The 21,021-nt window shown below is 34.7% G+C and overlaps 1 long non-coding RNA gene across 3 annotated transcripts in view; it reads right to left on the bottom strand.

The window, feature by feature from the left end:
- Positions 1 to 203: 203 nt before the first annotated feature.
- The window catches only part of LOC141421270 (uncharacterized), a 31,796-nt gene continuing 10,978 nt past the window's right edge, over positions 204 to 21,021 (bottom strand). Inside the window, exons 3-4 of one of the 3 annotated variants that reach the window (XR_012445880.1) lie at positions 16,783 to 17,150; positions 15,161 to 15,236 (exon numbers count right to left, since the gene is read on the bottom strand). This is a non-coding gene — a long non-coding RNA (uncharacterized lncRNA). Of the gene's footprint in view, positions 1,662 to 15,160; positions 15,237 to 15,385; positions 17,151 to 21,021 lie in introns of those variants that run through there. The other 2 variants (XR_012445881.1, XR_012445879.1) reach the window with 2 other exon arrangements.

Below are 21,021 nucleotides of genomic sequence, written 5' to 3'. Positions count from 1 at the left end.
CATTTTTAGAAAACTCAATAAAAAAAGTAAAATGTATAGCTATACCAGCAGTTTTTAAGATATTGTAATGTGCTAAACTCTGTGTGATTGCATCCCCAGTTTGCAGATAAGTTTTGTAAATCATATGAAATTAGATAAAAGTGAGATTACCAGGTATGACTACAATGTTTGTGGACTTAACTCCCAGTTTTGCTATACTTGTGGTTATGTGAAGGAAGATGCTGGGGCTCTGAGACCAATCCCTGAAAATAGGTGCTTTTTTCTTTTTTTTTCTTTTTTTTTTGACACTGTTGAGCAATTTGATGTAACAGGAAAGACACTTTCTGAAATTCCCTTTATCAGTCTTAAGACTAGACTGAAAAAGGAAATACAATTGCTTTCCATCCTACCTTGAAATCCCATTATCTATCTTAGGAAAGATACCTGAAGAAAGTAACTACACCTGGATGGTCTTCTATTACAAGATAATGTCTAACCCATAGGCTTATTCAAATTCCAAAAAGACTGTCTCCTGGAACATTCATTCACATAATAATCACTTATAGGCCCTCAAAATTGTCTGCATTCCTCACTCTGCCCCTCCCCTGTAGGAAAAGGGATGCATAAGTTTCTCCATAATGGTAAATTGAAGGGTAATGGCACTCCAGTGATTTTTTTCCTTGCCTTGGTGATTTTACCCTTTTGCACATTAACATATTTTATGCCTTTTTTTTTCTTTTTCCTTTACCAATTTATTCTACTGAACCTTTAGAGGGCATAGGGGAAATTTCTCTTCCCTCCTGCAAAGGAAGGCAGGCATGTTTTTACAAAGGGATACCCATGTCAGGAGGAACATAGAGCATTTGTTTTAAAACATAGATTCTATGAGGGAAGGAATCTTGGTGTGCTTACTTTTACTTTCTCAACACACATTTTATTATATCTTCTACAAACACAATTGTTGATAAAATTTGCAAAAGTGAGAAAGTCACTTTGGTTTTATTTCAAAAATCACATTGCTGCACATAAACAATGAGGCTTATATGAAAAATCTATTTCTTTTGCATTCCAGAGATTTGACAATGTCATTTTAGAAATATGTCAAGCTATTAACCTATTGAACTTATTTTAGAGACCTTATGTAAGGATTATAGTTCAAATGTCTTGCTCCTCAATCCTCATTAACTTGGGTGAGAATTTATATGTGAGATAACTATCAGCTCTCTTGGATATCTGGATGATTTTCTGTGCTAGCTTAGAAGGTTTATAACACCTTTCTAACAATTTTTTTTTCATACATAGGATCAAAAATTATGCAAGGACTTAATACTGTCAAAATATTAATTGGAATTAAGTCTGATGATTCCTAAGCCACACTTAGCATTTTCGTCTTTATCATTTCATATTCTCATCCCATATTCTGAAAATGCTCTTCTTCCCACTTGCTTTGAAAGACATTGTTGAATGTAAATTTCCTGGCTTCTTCAAAAACTTGGTTCCAGCTGGATGCCAGTGGATCATGCCTGTAAATCGTAGCTACTCAGGAGGCAGAAATCAGGAGGATCTTGGTTCGAAGCCAGCTTGGGCAAATAGTCACAAGACCCTATCTTGAAAAAAACCCACACAAATAAAAAGGCTGGTGGCTTGGCTCAAGGAGTAGGTCCTGAGTTCAAACTCCATTACTGAAAAACAAAACAAAACAAAAAACAAAACTTGGTTCCAAGGACAAAGTCTTAAGTCAACTTCAGTAAGTATCCTTTTATCATAATGAGGCAGGCTAAGATAGGGAGAGACTGGAACTCATATGACTTAATATTATATCTTAAATTAGACTGAACTTTTTTTCTCTTTGAAACTTTCTTTCAATTGCAAAAATTTTAATAGCTACAAGACTCCCATCATTTGCAAATATTCGCAGTTTGTTCACACCCTAGCCTAAACTATCACTCTAGTGCGGGGCCTACCCAAAACTCTCTCCACTCACCAATTATTGGTGATCATGAACTGCTCAGGCATTTCCCCCTTCCATAGGTTAGCACAGGTTTTAAAAGCACCAGGATATAGGAAGAACTCTCTCTCTTTCTCTCTCTCTCTCTCTCTCTCTCTCTCTCTCTCTGCTTTCACTGCATACCTAACCCACCATGGCCTTTTGTGACTTTTTCCCTAACCTTTAATAAACTTTTATTATTACCCTCACTATGTCGACATATGTTGCCTTGATGCATCCATACAGAATATAAGAATCTGGATTTTCTATTTATCAACAGCTACAACAATAATATATAACCTTTCGCTTCTGTCCCTTCACTTGTACTTCTCTGTAGGCCAAATTTCTGCTTAAGTAAAACTCCTGCTACATCACACTGCTGCTAGGGCTGGTTTCTGTAATTATGTGGGGGAAAACTACTGCTCCTTTAAAAGATTGGTAGAACTCTTGGGGATATACCCAAAAGACTGTGACACAGGTTACTCCAGAGGCACCTGCACACCCATGTTTATTGCGGCACTATTCACAATAGCCAAGTTATGGAAACAGCCAAGATGCCCCACCACCGACGAATGGATTAAGAAAATGTGGTATCTATACACAATGGAATTTTATGCAGCCATGAAGAAGAACGAAATGTTATCATTTGCTGGTAAATGGATGGATTTGGAGAACATCATTTTGAGTGAGGTTAGCCTGGCCCAAAAGACCAAAAATTGTATGTTCTCCCTCTTATGTGGACATTAGATCAAGGGCAAACACAACAATGGGATTGGACTTTGAGCACATGATAAAAGCAAGAGCACACAAGGGAGGGGTAAGGATAGGTAAGACACCTAAAAAATTAGCTAGCATTTGTTGCCCTTAACGCAGAGAAGCTAAAGCAGATACCTTAAAAGCAACTGAGGCCAATAAGAAAAGGGGACCAGGTACTAGAGAAAAGGTTAGATCAAAAAGAATTAACATAGAAAGTAACACACATGCACAGGAAATTAATGTGAGTCACTGCCCTGTATAGCTATCCTTATCTCAACCAGCAAAAACCCTTGTTCCTTCCTATTATTGCTTATACTCTCTCTACAACAAAATTAGAAATAAGGGCAAAATAGTTTCTGCTGGGTATTGAGGGGGTGGGGGGGAGAGGGAGGGGGTGGAGTGGGTGGTAAGGGAGGGGGTGGGAGCAGGGGGGAGAAATGACCCAAGCCTTGTATGCACATATGAATAATAAAATAAAAAATAAATAAATAAAAGTTTGGTAGGATACCTTCAAAGTTGTTTTCTTTTTATTTTAGATGAGACTTTTGGGGGAAACTTAAAAGGAGCCAGCCCCAAATCATCAAGTCACTCTGGTTTGTCCTTTTCAGATGGCCTGGAGTCTGATGTAAACTTTGTCCATTGTAATGCTAAATTCTCTGTTCAGGGAAGTTTTTTTGAACATGAGGTGATTATGACCTGGAACTGAGCATTTCGTGACTGTGCCTTTCTCTACATATGGTGATGAGTCTTCCCTATATGAATATGCATAAATTTCCTGCAATTAATACCACTGCTTTCTTTGTTCAGGAGAATGTTACTTTTTTCAAATAAACTCTGGTGTTCTTATTGCTCTAAGTAATAAAACACTGTCTTTTCCTCTACCTCCTGGTTGCATTGATCAGCTTTGCACTAACCAAAAGTTGGACTTGTTCTGTTCAGTCACAGAATGTCCAAATGAGTGATGGGATTGGGTGTTGGAATCTGGCAGAGACTGCTCAGCACGCATAAAAATTATGCGTCTTAGTGCATAGCTAGGTAACATTTTCCAGAATCCTTGAGGGTGGTGGTGTGAGTGTTGTATGTAGAATTCCAACTAATGGAAAGTAAGAGGAAGGAAGTATGATGATTCCAGGCCTGGTCTGTAGACACCTCCATGAGAGATTTTCTGTCTTTTATTTCTGTGGTGCTGACTGGTTTGCCACACCTGGGGAAAGCTAGAGTGTATAATGAAGACACTGGAGCTTCCTTCAGCTCTGGACACCAAATGCCTGCAATTGCATGCAACAGGAGGAATACCACACTGCTGAATGAATTTGCCATGAGTGAAAACACATGTCTGCATGTTACATATGGCATTTTCTTATTTGAAGGTTAACATAAAACATTGCTTTAATTTATTCAGTCTTAAGACTGTTTAGAGTTTGGCAAATGCAAGGGTTTTTTCCTTTAATACCAGTTTAGAAACATAGTAATTAACAAACACCAGTCACTAAGTTAATAGAATATGCACATTGCTGAACACTTAGACTTATCCTGACTTATTTTTCTTCCTTATTATTGAATAATTAACATATTTCTTACTTGATAACATTTTTACAATATGTGGACACATATATTGTATATGAATAAATATATACCATTATTATGAATAAGAAAATACATAAATATACATGTAAAGATATGAAAATAAATATATTTATAAATATGAAAATATACACAAATATATAATTTATCATTTATAAATGATAAATTTATTATTCTTTTAATTACTACATTGAAATCCTGTGCTAGACTTTCATTCTAGAAAGGACACCACTCAGAAAAAATTATACATTTCTTTACCTTACAATCTAGTGGTAGGGACAAAATCATCTGAACTTATCAAAGAAATAGTTGGTATTATGATCAGCTACTCAAATCATTATCATAACACTTAAATAAAATAGGGAACTTGCAATAAATATCCTTTAACAGTACATATATTCATTATCTTATATGCAAATATATGCAGTCTTAACAGCATTCCTAGTTTAACAATATTTCAAACATTACCTTTACTTATATTCTATAATATCTGCACTGAGATATATATGGTAGTTGTTACTACTTTATGTCTGATTGTATTAACTTCATTAAGGTAAATAATGATTTTCATAGATAATTTTATAATAAAATCTTCTCACATGGAAAAGGGTGTGATGGCTCAGTAGGTAAAGAGGTATTGAATAGTTCTATGTACACATAATTTTATCAAAGATGATACTTTCTAAATAAATATCATTGAAAGGACTGACAAATTGTCCTGATTTCTTATTTTCATACTGAAATCCAATATAGCATATAAGCTTCAATATAAAACTCCATTCCCCTCTGTGAAGTCTTACTAATGGCCTCTCTTCTCTGAATTTTCATAAGTATTATTCATCCCTCTTATTGCATAAACACTAATACTTATTTTCATTTCCATTTATGGCCAGAATATCTTTGTAATTTAGGTTGATTCTTTGTAAGTTCCTTCAAAAAACCTCATGATTGCTTATATTATTGTATATAATACAAAAGTAGGTTTTTTTTTTAACTGAAATATTTGTCAGTTAAATATTTCAGTAACTATTTAACTGACAAATTTAAATTTGTCAGTTTACAGAAAATTATTTCAAGTCTTTAAATATACTAATGGTCAAAATAAAGGTTAATTGTCTCATTAAAATAATTTTAAATTTACTTTGCTGTCTTACAAAAATATGTTTTAGAAATACTACTATGAAGTGATACTTTAAAAATAAAACAAAACACATACAAATTACTAAAAGATATTTTAAGGCCTTTTAACCTCAAGAACTTAGTTTTTAAGCAAAGAAAAGCTAAAGTCACAAGAATAAACACTCACTAGGGTGGTGAGATTTCCTTTCTGATCCTTCTTTGTGGAGCTCACAATAAGAAACCCTACCTGTTTTTCTAGCCAGTGTGAATTTTTCTTCAATTGATCAGGGCCCACTGGCATAATTGGAGCATGTTTTAGAATTCAGGCCACAAGATTTATGTCACTTTGTTTTAAATAAGGAGCACTTTTCTGAAATGTGCAAGTGGATTTAAAAAAACCTCCATGTTATCCTTTTCATTTCCATTTCCACATTTCATTATATTCTCTTTTTTCACTTAATTGCAAATATTAATTAATTCTCTGAAAAATGTTAACGTGGTTCTGTCTCAATTTCAAATGTTCACTATTCTCATAACCCTTTTCAGTAAGATAACTCATTGTTTTATGTGGCTTATATACTCCTGTCTTAAAGAGTGGATTCTTTAAAACTGTATTTTGGAATAGTCCAGCAACAAAAATATTTAAATGTCATTGGCGTAGTTTAAGAAATAAAAGATTATAAAAAGATTGTAACTCTACACGTTATTCCCCCAAATACAATTGTCTCCTTTCTTCTCAAGATAACTACTCTCCTTAATTTAGGATTTATTATTTGCATGGAATTCTTCATCATTTTAACACATAAATATATTTCTTCAACATGCATGTTCTATGCTACATGCAGTTAAATTTTATACAAATTATTTCTTTCTAGTAACATCTTTTTTACTTGCTTTTCTTTCTTTGTATGGTGATATGGATTGAACCCAGAATCTCACACAAACACTGGGTAATGATAACCATGGGGTTACCCTCAGCCCTGTCAAATCGATGTTATACTTGTAAAATTCATGCCTAACGATCCATGTGTCAAAAATTGCACATTTTTGTTTTTTAAAACAATCTGTGCTGTGGGGAGGGGTCACATAATTACATTTTATTTTCTGGATTCCTTTTATAGATAGATGTTGCCTTTTGACTGAATTTTATATAATGAAATGTGAACAAAAGAAATGAGATATGTTATGATTTATATCTGAAATTTTCCCCCCAAGACCACAAGCTAAAGACTTTTCTGCCAGCCTGTGGTGCTATCAGGAGGTGGTAGAGTAAGTGAAATCTAGTGGAAGAACGTTAGGTCACTGGGGCTATCACTTGAAGGTTATTCAGACCCTAGCCCCCTCCTGTGTCTCTCTTTGCTTCCTAACTTCCATGAGGTAAGGTGTTTTCTTTACCACATGCTCCCCACCATGATCTTGCCACAGGACCAAAAGCAATGAAGCCAACCAATTATGGATTGAAACTTCTGCAACTGTCAGTCAAAGTAAATCATTCCTCCTTATAAATTATCTTAGGAATTTTGTCATAGTAATGGAAAGCTGACTACCATAGAAGACTGATACTGAGAAGTGGGGTTTTTATGGGACGACATGTTTCAGAAACATGTGGAATTGGTTTGTGGGAAGAGATTAGAAAAGTTGAAGAAATACTAAATAGAAGGCCTAGAATACTACAAGAATGGCTTAATGAGTGATTCTGGTGGGACTCAGGAAACCAGAATGCTGGTAGGAATAGGAACAGTAAAGGCTGTGTTAATAAGGTTTCTGATGGAAATGAGTACTATATTGGCCATTCATGTTACATTTTTATAAAGAAATTGTTTATATTTTGTCCTGAGACTCTGTAGGAGCTGAGTTTGAAAGTGAGGGACTAACTAATCTTGTGGTGGAAATTTCAAAACAACATAATGTTCAGATTGTGACATAGGTATTCCTGCCAGTTTATAGCCAGATTTACAGAGAGAATCAATAGCAAACAGCTGAGTGAAAAATTTGGAAGCGTATTCAAAGTTGTGGCCAAAGAGGATGGAATGACCAAGAAAACAAGATAGAGACCTCACCTATCCCTGACTCAAAGGTGAAAAAGCATAAACTCATTTCAAAACTATCTTTTGGTAAGTGAGCTCCCAGTGTCTTGGCAGCACAGAGCTACCTGGGGAATTATCATTACGCCAATTAATTTATCCATCCCCGTCTGTCAAAGTTCTCAGAGGTTGCAGCAGCTGTGAGTCAAGAGGTTCTAGGTGTGGCTCATGCTGATTGCAGATCTTAGCATTGATCACACAATTCTGGTTTTGCACTCATGCAGAATACAAGAGTTATGAGGTCATAGAGGACTCTACTGCAGTTTCAAAGGAAATGTTTACAGGTCAGTGTGTCACTATAAGCAGGCAGTGACAGGATTATATATAAATTGTGAGAGTAAAATTAAAATTGTAGTAAATACCTCAAGAAGGTAAAGATGCCAGGAACATGAAATGTTTCCTGAAAGGAAGCTGCAGACAACACACAAAGCCAGCGCATACATATTCTGTGACCAGCAAAGCTGTAAAGGCAGTACCCAAGTCTTTTAGAGTCAACATCATATCCAGATGTTATATATGGAGTTACAGGATTTAATGTAAAGCCCGCTGCTTGGGTTTTGGTCTTCTTTGGTCAAATTCATCCTTACAATTTTTCTATTCTTCTTTTTTGTAGTTGGACTGTTTATCCTATGTCATTGTATCTTAGAAGTATATAGTTTCTTCTTTTGATTTTTTACAGAAGTTCAAAGCTAAGAATTTGCCATGAGGCTCAATGGAGACTTTAGACTTGAACTTTTGAGCAGTGCTCGAACTACGGGAACTCTTAGAAATGGACTGAATACATTTTTAATTGTGAAATGGGCATGAGCCTTTGGAGGCAAAGGACAGAATGCTATGCTTTGGATCTTAAGTGTCCCCCAAAGGCCCATATGCCTGTTTACTAGTCAAGCATAGGATAGGTGGTAGAACCATTAGAAAGTGAAACTTATTGGAAGGAAGTTAGGTTATTTGTGGCTTGTCGTTGAAGGTACTATTGGGAACCTGGCCCCTTCTGCTCTTTTACTCTGCTTCTCATCTGCTATGAGTTGAGTACTTTTGCTCTACTCCATTCTTCTACCAAGATGTACTGGCTTCCTAAACGCACAAAAGCAATAGAGCCAACAGATCATGGTCTAAAATCTCTGAAACTCTGGGACAAAATAAATCTTTCCTTCTTATGAATTGATCATTTCAGGTATTTTATCACCGTGATGAAAGCTGACTAACACAGAATATTCCTAGTCCATGGTTTTAACAAATATATTCATTTTTGCTTACAAGATAAAGATGTTGACAAGGTCCTAAAGGAAGTTAGACCCACAAAAAGGAAAATTCTGATCCCTAAATTATTACTTGGAAAAAAGCTAATGGCTAATAAGAAATAGCCACTTTCTCATTAGTTTTGCAAAGAAACATTTCTGTAGTACTTGAGCTATTATACACAAAGCACTAAGTGTTCTCCTGAATAACACAATAGTTATGCACTAGCTTATTTTTAGTACTACATTTCAAGTACAAATGTACTAAATTTTGCTAGGTATGATGGCACATACCTGTAATCCCAGCACCTGGAGGGCTAAGGGAGGAGGATGCTGAGTTCAAGAACAGTCTAAGCTACATAACCAGTTCCAGGCCAGCCTAGGCTTTGTGGGAAGAATTTGTCTCAAAAAGCAAACAAAAAATACTGAATTTATTTATTCTTCTGTTAATATATATTTTGACATCATATAATTATGGTTTTTATGAACAGTTATAATAAATAATACATATATTTTCCTTGTCACTGAAATTTTAACTGAGTTCTATGTATTTGAATGGAATATTTGTTGAAGCTCCACTTTAATGCATCTTCAAAGTTTCTGAACTTTTCATAGTCGATCTTCATAGTGCTTTAATATTAAATTCTGCCAGCTGTTCTTTAATATTCTGAGAATGGCTTTGAATTCTAAGAAGGTCAGAATTTCTACTTTGAAGGATCTATAGAGTTCAATTTTCATATCTTGTCACTCATGTTTCATTGACTATGGAGTAGAGTGGAAAGAAACAACACTGATAAATTATTGCTCACCAGTCATTTATCTTTTTGATATTATCCAGTAATATTATTGACTCTGGAATGTAGTCAGTAGATTATAAAAGATTTATGTCAGAAATAAGAAAGTGATCTAAGGTGTTGGTCTTCCACTCCCAAGGTATTGGTTGGACAATGTTCACATCTGGAAAGCAAACTGAGAAAAACCAAAGTCTGAGTTCACTTAAGTCGTTGGCAGAATTAGCTTCCTTGAAGCTCTAGGACTGGTGGCCTTAGCATTCCACTGACGGTCAGGTGGAGACCAGCCACTCCATGCTCTTAAAAGCCACTCATACATAAATCCTTTCTACTTGTTTTTGTTTTGTGAAGTAAGCCACAGAAACTAGAATTCTTCTTGCACAGGTGGGCCACACAAACTAGAACACATTCCTCCCAAAGTAAGCCATAAAATCTTGAAATATTAGTCCAAGCTTCTTCTACATTTCCCTGTAGGCTCCAGACATAAAGAAATATTTGCCCTACCTCTATTGTAGTAGGTCAAGAGAATTTCACTCCAAAGGGGAAGAAAGATGCGACAAGAGAAAGCTCAAGGAGATTGAATAGACGGGACTTGGTGGGTTTCTCACCCTCAGTCTCTGGCATTAGATATCTTTTTACCAATTGCATTTCTAAATAAATATCATTCTTTATAATCCTAAGCATAAAAGTTCAGAGTTTCCCTGAATCTTTGGGTCTTCATTTCTAAAGTCTCAAGTGTCTTGTACAACTTTGACTAAATATATTTGCTATGCTTTTCTATTGCTAGTCTTTTCCTATAAGAATAGCTGTGATCTTTACAACGAGTAAGGAAAGGTGTCATATGTCTCTAACCCAACACCAGTCTTTAGACAGAGGTAGCTAACAAGATGAACTTGTTCATCATAGGAATAAAATAAAAACTCCTTTGTCATATTCCATTACATAGAAGAAAGTCACAAATCTCACCCATTTTCAATTGAAAGGTATTAATACCAAGACTAATACTGAGATGTGGGATTCATGGAAGACCTGGAGTTGATTTATGACATGGATGGAAAATTGTATATTTAATAGGAGAAAATATAATGAATAGATGATATGTTAACTATCCCAATTTAAACAACAAACAACAACAAAGGAAAAAAAAACATACTGTATTCTAAGGTTTCTTTTATGTAGTTTGATGGATAATTTTGGATGTCAACTTGAGTAGATTGCAAGATGCCTAGAAAATTAGTAAAGCACCTCTGAGTAGGTCCCTGATGGTGTTTCCAGAGAAAATTGACGTATGGGTCAGCAAACTGAGTGAGAAAGACTCACCCTAATCATGGATTTCACCATCCAATATATTGGCATCTGGATGGAACAAAAATGTGAAGAAGGGGGAGCTCACAGACACACACAGTTGGCCCTTTGTAGGTTGCATGTATTTGTTACTGCTGTTGCCCTTGAATATCAAACTCCAGATTCTCCAGCTTCTGAACAGAGTAGTACCAACATTCCTTTGGGGGTCTTTTAGACTCTCAACCTCTACCTTAGACAATATCATTAGCTTCTATTGTTCTGAGTTTTCTAGCTTCTTATACTGAGCAGGAACTGGTTTCCTTATCTCCCCAACCTGCAGATGACCAGTATGGTACTACTCAGCCTCTGATCATGTAAGCCAGCTAATAAATCTCCTTTTTAAATTGTGTATACTTTATGGGTTCTGTTTCTCTGAAGAAACCTAATACATGCAAAATCTTACAAATAGCAATGCAAATTGCATATGTTACATGATTTGAATGAGTTATTTTCTTTACTTTTCAAGACTGTCTAAAATATCTTCATCTATAAAGAAAAACTGAAGTTTTTAATTATAATTTCATCCTCCAAATATTTGAAGATAATTCATCAGATATTCATGAGAAATTTGAATCAATCTTAAGTTGCTTCCTTTCTAATTATCCACAAAACTCTTAAATGCAACAGAAAGGAAAATTTAGGTTTTCTTTGAATTTAAGTTGGGCTGAGATAAATTCTGAGTCAGCAGGAGATATAATTCAAAGAGGTTATGCAAATAATTAACCTTTGGAAATAACACTTGCTATGCAAACATACATATCAATAAAAATAATTACCAGATTCTATTCACCTTTAGCCAATGATTATAGTGGGTAATTTAGAAAACATTTGAAATTATTTGCATACCATTTAGGGTGTTCAAAGTTTTCTATGGTTCTCAGTAATAATAAACCATGTCTGAAAAGCTCTTATATTAGTGTGTAAAAAGCAGTGCAGTGATCATATTAGTGACAAGGAGTACCAGCCATCTCACAAGAAATACAATATCAACTTTTATGTAGAATATTTAAGACAATAAGCTGATTTCCTAAGATGCCATTATTAACCCTTAAAAGGTAAAGATATTTTCCAACAAAATTCTGAGAAGGAAAAAATGATGGTGCTATTAGAAAAGAAGGCTTGTCCTGAGTTTGCTTATCAGTATGTGGTCTTCATGAAGAGATAAAACTTAAGAATATAAACAGTAACTTATCTGAGGCTTAAATCATGTTTCAGACATCAGTGAAGTTCTCTTTGCTTTTGGATTCATTCTAACAAATTTAAAACAACTATTATCTTCACCTACTTGAATAGGTTAAATGAGATTATACAATCTCCAAGACTGATGGAGACTATAATAACTTTTTATTGGTAGAAAAGTTACCTCCGAAGTTTCAGTCATTTTTATCTTCAAAGATTGCTTATTTCTGATGTAACTTATTCATATTGCACAGAGATATTTAGAAGGAATTTGTGTTTATTCAGAAATCATTTAACAACATATTGTAGAAAGGGGAGAAGCAATTGCACAATGTAAGTGTAGTTGGAATTTTCCACCCCAAATCCATGCCTAATCGAATCTCTTCTCTCTCATTTTCTAGGCTCACATTTTACTAGACCATTCCTGAAGGAATGGATGTTCTGTGTTATTTCAATTACATACGCAATTCACCTTTGAGAATGATACTGTGCACTTCATGTGCAACATGGATTCAGTTGCTATAGAGCTGGGCTTTGAAATGAATATAAGGAATAGTAAGAGTCACTGAGAAGTGCACTAATGGGCACTTTTCTTGAAATGATGATGATGTTAGAATAAATTTCTAAAACAATTCCCCAGAACTCACCAAATTTATGGAAACAAAATATGACTAAGGGATCATTTCATCATTGGAAAAATGTTGTCAAAGATACATAACATGCAATTTGAAAAATTTCTGCTAATTATTGTGTATTGTGACAAGAGTCAATGAGCCTATTCACATCTTCAAAAAACTATTGGGCAAACTAGTGAACAAAGTCAATAATGAAAGGTTAAACTCAGAAATAACCTCTGAATGAGAAGAGCAAAGGAATAGATTATCTATTAGTCAAGAAAGATCCAGATCACTCTGAAGACTTCATTTTCCAGGAATACACAGTATTTGAGAACTCCTGCTGTGGGCATACTAAAAATACCAATGATATGAAGAAAGTCAACAACTCACTGAACAGTATTCTTTCAGTAGTTTTTCTTATTTCCTAACTTTGATTATGTAATAATCAAAGATATTATACCAATATCTTTTATAAGTATAAATTATTTGAATATGAAAAGTTTATATATATAGCTATATAAATGAGAAAATCCTACATTTTCGTTTTTGGTGATAAAGGAATTAGAACTCAGGACTTTTCACTTGGTAAGCAAGCAATCTATCACTTGAGTTACTCCCCAAGCCCTTTTTTTGATAGGGTCTCACAGTTTTTGTCTGACTTGACTTGGACCAGAATCCTCCTACTTATGCCTCCCAAGTAGCTTATACTACAGATATGTGCTGCTGTGTCAGGCTTGTTTGTTGAGATAGGGGTCTTGCTAATATTTTTCTCAGGCTGGCCTTGAACCATGATCCTTCTGATCTCTGCCTCCTGAGTAGTTGGGATTACAGTCCTTTTCCACCACACCTGGTGAAATCCTTCTTTTTAAGCAATAGTATTCATTAATGACAGAGAAGTGTTTTCTTTGATGAATACTTTCATTTAGATGCTTTTTATTAGAGGTAGTTTTCCTACAAAATTTCTTAAATAACTTAAAATAATCAAAGAGGTAATCTGTAAATCACAGTGTGGAATGACTATTTTCTTTATATACCAGGAATGTAGCAGAATTTTTCAGAACATTCAATGGGTTCAGAAGTTGTGTGAAGAAAGCAAAGAAACAGGAGGAGTGACCTTGGGATGAATGGTAGTGATGCCTAGATGGGAATTTTTTTTCAGTATATTTTGTGCAGTGTGGTTTGATTGCTCTTGTCTATCTCTCAGTGACATTCTCAGTAAACATCTCTCCATTTTTCTTGTTAACATGTTGAGACAATTTGCATATTATTTTTTTGGTGTAGGATAAGTGTGTCCCTAAGGCTGTTTCAGGGAAGCCCTTCAATATCTGTGTAAAACGCAGGAACTGTTCTTCTCTTTCAATTGTTAGTAAGGGACAAAGAGTGATGGGTTCAAAAAGAAGATGCACTCAGAATAAGAGACATGGGAGAAGTGTCCGTGTCACCATTGGGTTGTACTACCTGGCAGTAGTGGTAGGGAGCCCAGAAGTCACAGTTACTATTTTCAAGAAAGCCAGACACAGAAATTCTACAGAAGAAAGGTGTATACCTCCAGGGAGCCCAGGGTATTTCCCTTCATCTAGTCTCTTTCTTACAAATTCCACATGCGTATCTAAAATTAACAGCTTTTTCAAAATCTTTCCTTTACCTTCCACCAGTCCTGAGAAACCAGGTACCATATTTGATCTTTAGCCCCTCAATAATAACTCCAAGGAAGCAAGCTGTTCCATTAGGGCTTAATTCAAAACAACACACACACACACACACACACACACACACACACACACACACACAGAGTCACGCACATACAATATTTTGTACTGGAAACATTCATTTGAATTGTGAAATAAAGGGAATTAAAAAGGTACCTTTCTTTTTCTTGTTGTACACACTTATTCTTTGTATTTTTGTTGTGTGGACTCATGAGTCATTCTCTGGAATTGTTCATCTATCCTTCCTTCTTTTTGCATTCTTAATATTTTTTTTTGTGTGTGGGGAAGTTTGAACTCAGGGTCCTGCACTTGCCTGGTGGGTACTCTACCACGTGAACCACACATGTCTTAGATAGGGTCCTATTTCTGCTTGGACTATATAGCTAGGATGATAGGCACATGACACTGTGCCTAGCTTTTTTTCATTGAAATAGAATCTCACCAACATTTTGCCTGGGCTGTCCTCCTGAACTCCACTTCTCAAGTAGCTGCAACTATACCTCTCCCAATATGGATTTGTAAGTATCTTGAATTATTCTTATCTGCTTGCCTTTAAGTTGCCTAGTTTTCTTGGCTTGTCCTTATGTCATTTTTTAAATTTTTGTTTGTTTATAAAGACCCAAACCCATTCTTTCCTTACTCTCTTGAACAAACCGCATCATCCATCTTATGATGCAGGCCCTAACCTAACACTTATTTGATCAATAAGGTCTGAGGAAGATAGAATATTCTCATTTATTTATTATTCTTCTTTAAGTTCTTGAATAGGTCTACTTCCTCTAAATCTTCCCTCCACCCTTTCCTCCTCAATGCAGTACAAGACACAGGTAAACAGCAGCTTGCAGTCACCTATTAAAGCACAAAAGAAATGCATTCCATAAGTCTTGTTGATAGGATATAGAAGAAAACATTAGCTCGAAAAAGTCAATAACAGTATGTAAAATGAGCCTCAATTTTTCCTTCTTCTTTTAAGATAATGAGAGTAAATTTAGACCAAATGTGTTTCTGCTGTCTGGTTTATTTTAGAGCAATTTAAGAAATAATTCTCCACTAGAAGATTCATGTTCAACTTTGAAATCTTCAGTTTAGCACTGGTGAGCTGTAATCTCCAAGTTAATTTAGATTCAATTTCAGTGGATAAAGATACAAAGTAACTCAAATTGCCATCTTCCTGGTTCAGAAATAATTCCCAGGAAATTGAGGACTAGGTGACAGGAGAAATTTTTCTCTAAAGTTAATTCAAATTAACAGATTCAATTTCATATGCGTTATGAACTACTTGAATTTCCAGATGAGGACTGTAACATTTAAACAGGAATCCCACTCAGAAGTCATTCCCTACACTGGCATACAATCTTGGTTAAAATCATCTCAGAAATGCATCAACACAGGTGCACAGGAATGTAATCATCATAATTTTCCACGACAGATGTGACTTTGCTGGGAATACAGACAGAGAAGAAAGGAATTACTGAAGATTTTAGTGGTACCATAATTCAAGCAGACTTATTTCAGATGAGAGCAATATTTGCTAATATTTCTTTTGGAAGAAACCAAATAAATACATTACCAAATAAGACTAAAACTTGAATTCCAATGCATAATAAAGAATGTCAAAAACCATTGATGTGCTTATAGGCATTGCTTAAATTATAACTTCTGGAGAGTCTTCTTTATTTCAATTTAAAAATTATTTTGTTATTTAAAATAGTAATGTTTTGTAATGTTAAAATTAGTAAACTCTAGATCTGAAGATATTTCAGTATCTTTGTGATAATTGTGATTTAGATGATTCGTTAACAAAATCCTTTATATAGAATATAAAGTATGAATGCACATTGTATGTGTTTTATGACATATACATTCACTCATCAATGTGATTATGCTTCTCTGTATCTAAAATTGTGAAATGAACTGCATTTTATCTTTAAGATAGGCTCACACATTGATCTGATAATCAAGCTAGCATATTAAAAAGTAGATTATTTCCAGTTGAATACTCATAGTGTGTCAATTTCACATGTATTTTAAATCAAATTCAAATTGATATTTAGTTACTGACGTCTTGGATGCTATCTTATAATATTTGATGACTGTTTTTATGAATAATCTAGAACTTATTCCCAAGAATTTCTTTCAGCTTAAACATATTCAAGTAAGTCATTCTTTTTATTCTGGCACTCCTTTATCTTTATACATTTCATCAATCTTTCTTCAAAATACTTCAACAGAGAGCCAGCAGAGGGGTTCAAGTGGTAAAGCACCTGCTAGCAAGCATGAGGTCCTGGGTACAAACCCCAGTACTGCCAAAAAAAACTTCAACAGAAATTTTGTAGACCATGAGAACTGTACACTGCTGGACTCTTTCTTATCTAGTCTCTCTAATCTCTCTTACCTACGTCATCAGTACATCCAGTCACATGGTCGTCCTTTAGGTATCTATATGGTGAATAAGCGATATGCCAACAATCATTACACCTCTCACAAATAATTATTACATATGGATTTCTTAAAGAATCTTCTATCTTGAGCACATGGATAGAATACCATGTATAGTATCTCTTTTCTAAAGGTGGCTGTCAAATGGATTATTCTTCTCTGAATTCCTACCCTACTGTGCTTTCTTCCTCTTAAATTTTGGTTGCACCTTTTATTCTAGACCAAGAAAATGGAGCATTAGGGCAAGTGAGAATTTCTTGTGCCTTCAGAAGATGCCTTGAGATTTCCAAATGGATCCTTTAGAAATGTTCTTCTTGAGATCATCTGAGAAAAAAACAAAACAAAACAAAACCCTATCATCCTCTTAATAGTGCAAGGCACTAGAGATACCAAGTGTAGATGCTTTGTGGGATATTTCTCACATATTCCTCAGCTAAAAACCATTGTCTATAGATAGCTCTGTAACTGAACCATCTTAGACTTCTAGCTTAGCTGACAATCTGACTGTAACCATACAAGGGACCCAAAATTAAAACTCACTGCTTATTGTCACTGCTTATTGCCAAGTCCAGCCAAGTTATATAGGTCTGTGAGAGATAAAAATATACTGTTGTATTAAGGCAAGTACCACAGTGTTTTACTATGAAGCTGCAGATGGCCACAGTACCACGTAAGTAAAAGAAGGTCTTTCATATTTATATTATTAAAATTAATCCAAATCTAATAAAGTAATAAGCATATAAATACATTTGATTGCTGGCACTGAAATCTGATTATTTTGCTAAAAATTTTTTCAGCTAAGGAAATATTTTAATTTTTGAGATCTCTTTGTTAACAAGCAAATGAAATTGATAACCTTTAATTATGGAAAGGCAGGTATGAGAAAAATGATAAAAAATTAAATTTTGAAAGCAAGGTACTCAAATGACTTACTGAATACATTAAATATATCTATGTGCAGCAGTGTCCAAAATTTTCAAGTCAGTGAATGCAATTAAAATTGACCATTAAGCATAATTTATATCAAATAACATCTTCATTTGTGTTTCTTAAGCTTATTTGAACTGTTTGGCACTAAGTTGAACTGAAATGTTATGTAAATGAAGGCAGCATATATATTGATCCTGATTTGAGTGCAAACATTACCTTCTCAAGGATGCCCTTAAAATGACACTATTGAAAATTAACACACACACAATAATCTACAAGGTTGCTATTTTTTCTTATTTCTTACATAGCATTTAATATTTTTTAGCATTATTATTTCCTCTTGTCATGACAGCTTCAGCACATGAACTCCATGGGAGAGCATTTTGATCTCTGTTATTGTCTTATCATACATGAGGTATATGTCTCATTGTATTACTTAGGGATTGAAGTTCTTTGTGATATGTTAGGCCCTAAAATATATTTGCTAATAAATTAATATTTGATTTAGGGTTTTTCAAGTGTATAGATTTGGGCCTTTATTTTGCAAGCAGAAAAGCACGTGCAAAAAACCCCCCAAAATTCTCTTACACACAAAAAATGCTTTTTTCCCACTTGCTTTGATAATTTATTAAATCTCAAGTTTCAAAGTAGACTTCCACTTAGTATTTTTTCTCTGCAACTTTTATTTTTCCGTAGAAAATAAGATGGAAGGGATCATGAGATCTATGTCCTGGCAGGAGGTTTCTATTACCAGTTGGATCTATGATCAAATCAAGTGCATCACTAGCATGAAAAGTTATACCTGTGCTATTGCTGTAACAAGAGCAGTTCTGAATATTAATAAAATGCTTGATACAAGGCATGTAAAAAGTTGAGACATATGACAAAGCAAAATATTATTAATAACTTTCAATATTATCCTTGAGTCAAAATTAAATAACATTTGAGTTAGCATTTACTTTAATGTTTGTGGAAATTTTAACTAACTTTATGAAGTCTAATTCATTTTTTCAGTCATTACTTTACAGAAATAATTAGCTCTGTTTTCTAAGACAATGGTTTCTCTTGTTACATTACAGAGCTTGATTACGGGTGTGTGAACTGTATGGAGAAAGATATTGTACATGCATATTTCATGCCTTCAGAACAAAATATGAGAAAATTCAATAGAAAAACTCTTAATTTAGATAAATTGCCTTCTTGATTTATTAACTTAAGTTACTGACATATATTTTAAGCCCTTCCTTGTGCTTGCTACACTCTATTCTTGTTATGTGAAATAAATCCCCAAACAAAAAACAAAAAAACCCCATAATCGTAGCAACTCAGGAGGCTCAGATTGGAAAGATCCTGACTTAAGACCAGCTCAGTCATAATGTTCCCAAGATTCTATCTCAAACAATAAAAGTTAGATATGGTGATGCACAACTCTCATCCCAGATACACAGAAGGTATAACTAGGAAGAACATGGAACAGACCCATCTAGGCAGAAATTGCAAGATCCTATCTCAAAAATATCTAAAGCTAAAAGGGTTGGAGGCATGGCTTAGGTGGTTAAGCACCCACCTAGCAAGTGCAAGGCCCTAAATTCAAACTCCAATAAAGCAAATAATAATAATAGTATTAATAATAATATACATTCTAGATTGATTTTTAAAGACCACTCAGGCATTGAAATTTAAAAGCATATAATTGAGTCATTACTAGAAAAGTCCAGGCCAGGCATGGTGGTTCATGCCTGCAATCCCAGATACTCAGGAAACAGAGATTGAGAAGATCATGGTACAAGTGGGGCCAGTACAGCCAAAAAGTTAGTAAGACCACCTTTTCAACCACTAACCTGGGCATGGTTATTAACTCCTGTCATCCCATCTACATGGGATCATGAGACCTTACCTGAAAAATAACTAAGCAAAAAGGGCTGCAGGTGTGCAAAATAAGTAATGAAAATATTTTTTAAAACCTTCTCCAAGATAAGGGCAAAACTGTTTCTGCCTGGAAGCGAGCTGGTGGTGTGGGAGGGAGGGGGAAGGGGGGAGGGGGGAGAAATGACCCAAACATTGTATGCACATATGAATAAAAGAAAAAAAAAACTTCTCCAATAAACAAAAGAGATCATATTCAATTATATTTATCCTAGAAGTTTGGGAAACAAATGTGACTAGTATATCACCTGAAATCTTAAGATCTTCAGGTTAGGGTGGGGTGAGACAGGGACAGGTGTACCAGCAATTTAATGGCTTCATGTTTGTCCTCATAGACAAGTTGCATTGTATCAAACAGCATGATTAAGGCACAGAAGAACTGGCGTGGTTGTTGCTATTTCAGTAACAATCCTGTTGTTACTAATATTTGTGTACATCATGTTACCTATTGGAACATATCTGAATGATAGGGCAAGGGGACTAGTTATAATCTTAGAATCAGGATATATGGTATCTTTTTAGGAGATAAGTCACATTTTTCTTTATTAGCATTCATCCCTATTTTAAATTTTGTTTTGTCCTTCAGAGCCAAAATAAAATTATTTCGATTAAAATCAGATTGAAAAATATCCAACAAAGGATAATGAAGTCTATAAGGAATTTTGGTATTGAGGGAAATGTTTAACAGTTCTCTATAGAGAGTTGTAAGTAAGTATTGGAAGTAGTTTAAGATGATAAAAATAACCAGAGCTAGCATTTCTCAAAATTAGAAGCCAACCACTACCCCTAGTTATTAGTTTGGGCAGTAAGTAGTATTGTCAGGTATATGGATTTTATAGATTACTCAGATTTACTTGACATTGGGATGTAGAAGTGAAATGTCTGTCTACATCTCTATGATTCTCTTGAGACTTTTACAAAATGTCTGCCAATAGTCATGCTACCCGAAATATTAAAACCAAAGAGAGCATTTAGTGAAACCATGTAGAGTGTATCTTATGTGTATACTTTGAAAATTCATCTGTCACATAGTGTTGTCATGTAAAAATTTGAAAAGAATAACTCTGCGGGTCTGGGAAGCACTATTTTTCAAAAGAGGTTAGTTCCTTTCATAAAGAAGTGGAGAATCCTTATTCCCTACTATCCTGACAACATAAAATTCAGATGGAAGTAGTCCTACATAGACACGTCACACCCCCATACACATGCACATCCCTTATCCAAAAATGGTTTTTCAATACTTAACTGCTTTTCCTTTTAGAAAGCTCCAGTTAAAAATGCAAAGTTGTTTTCACAATCACTCCTGATACATTGTCGTGAGTTCATCAGGTTCAAGCAG

Source organism: Castor canadensis, chromosome 3 (assembly GCF_047511655.1).
Source record: "Castor canadensis chromosome 3, mCasCan1.hap1v2, whole genome shotgun sequence".
In the NCBI taxonomy this organism is placed as follows: Eukaryota; Metazoa; Chordata; class Mammalia; order Rodentia; family Castoridae; genus Castor; species Castor canadensis.
This window is presented reverse-complemented; position numbering and strand designations above follow the sequence as displayed.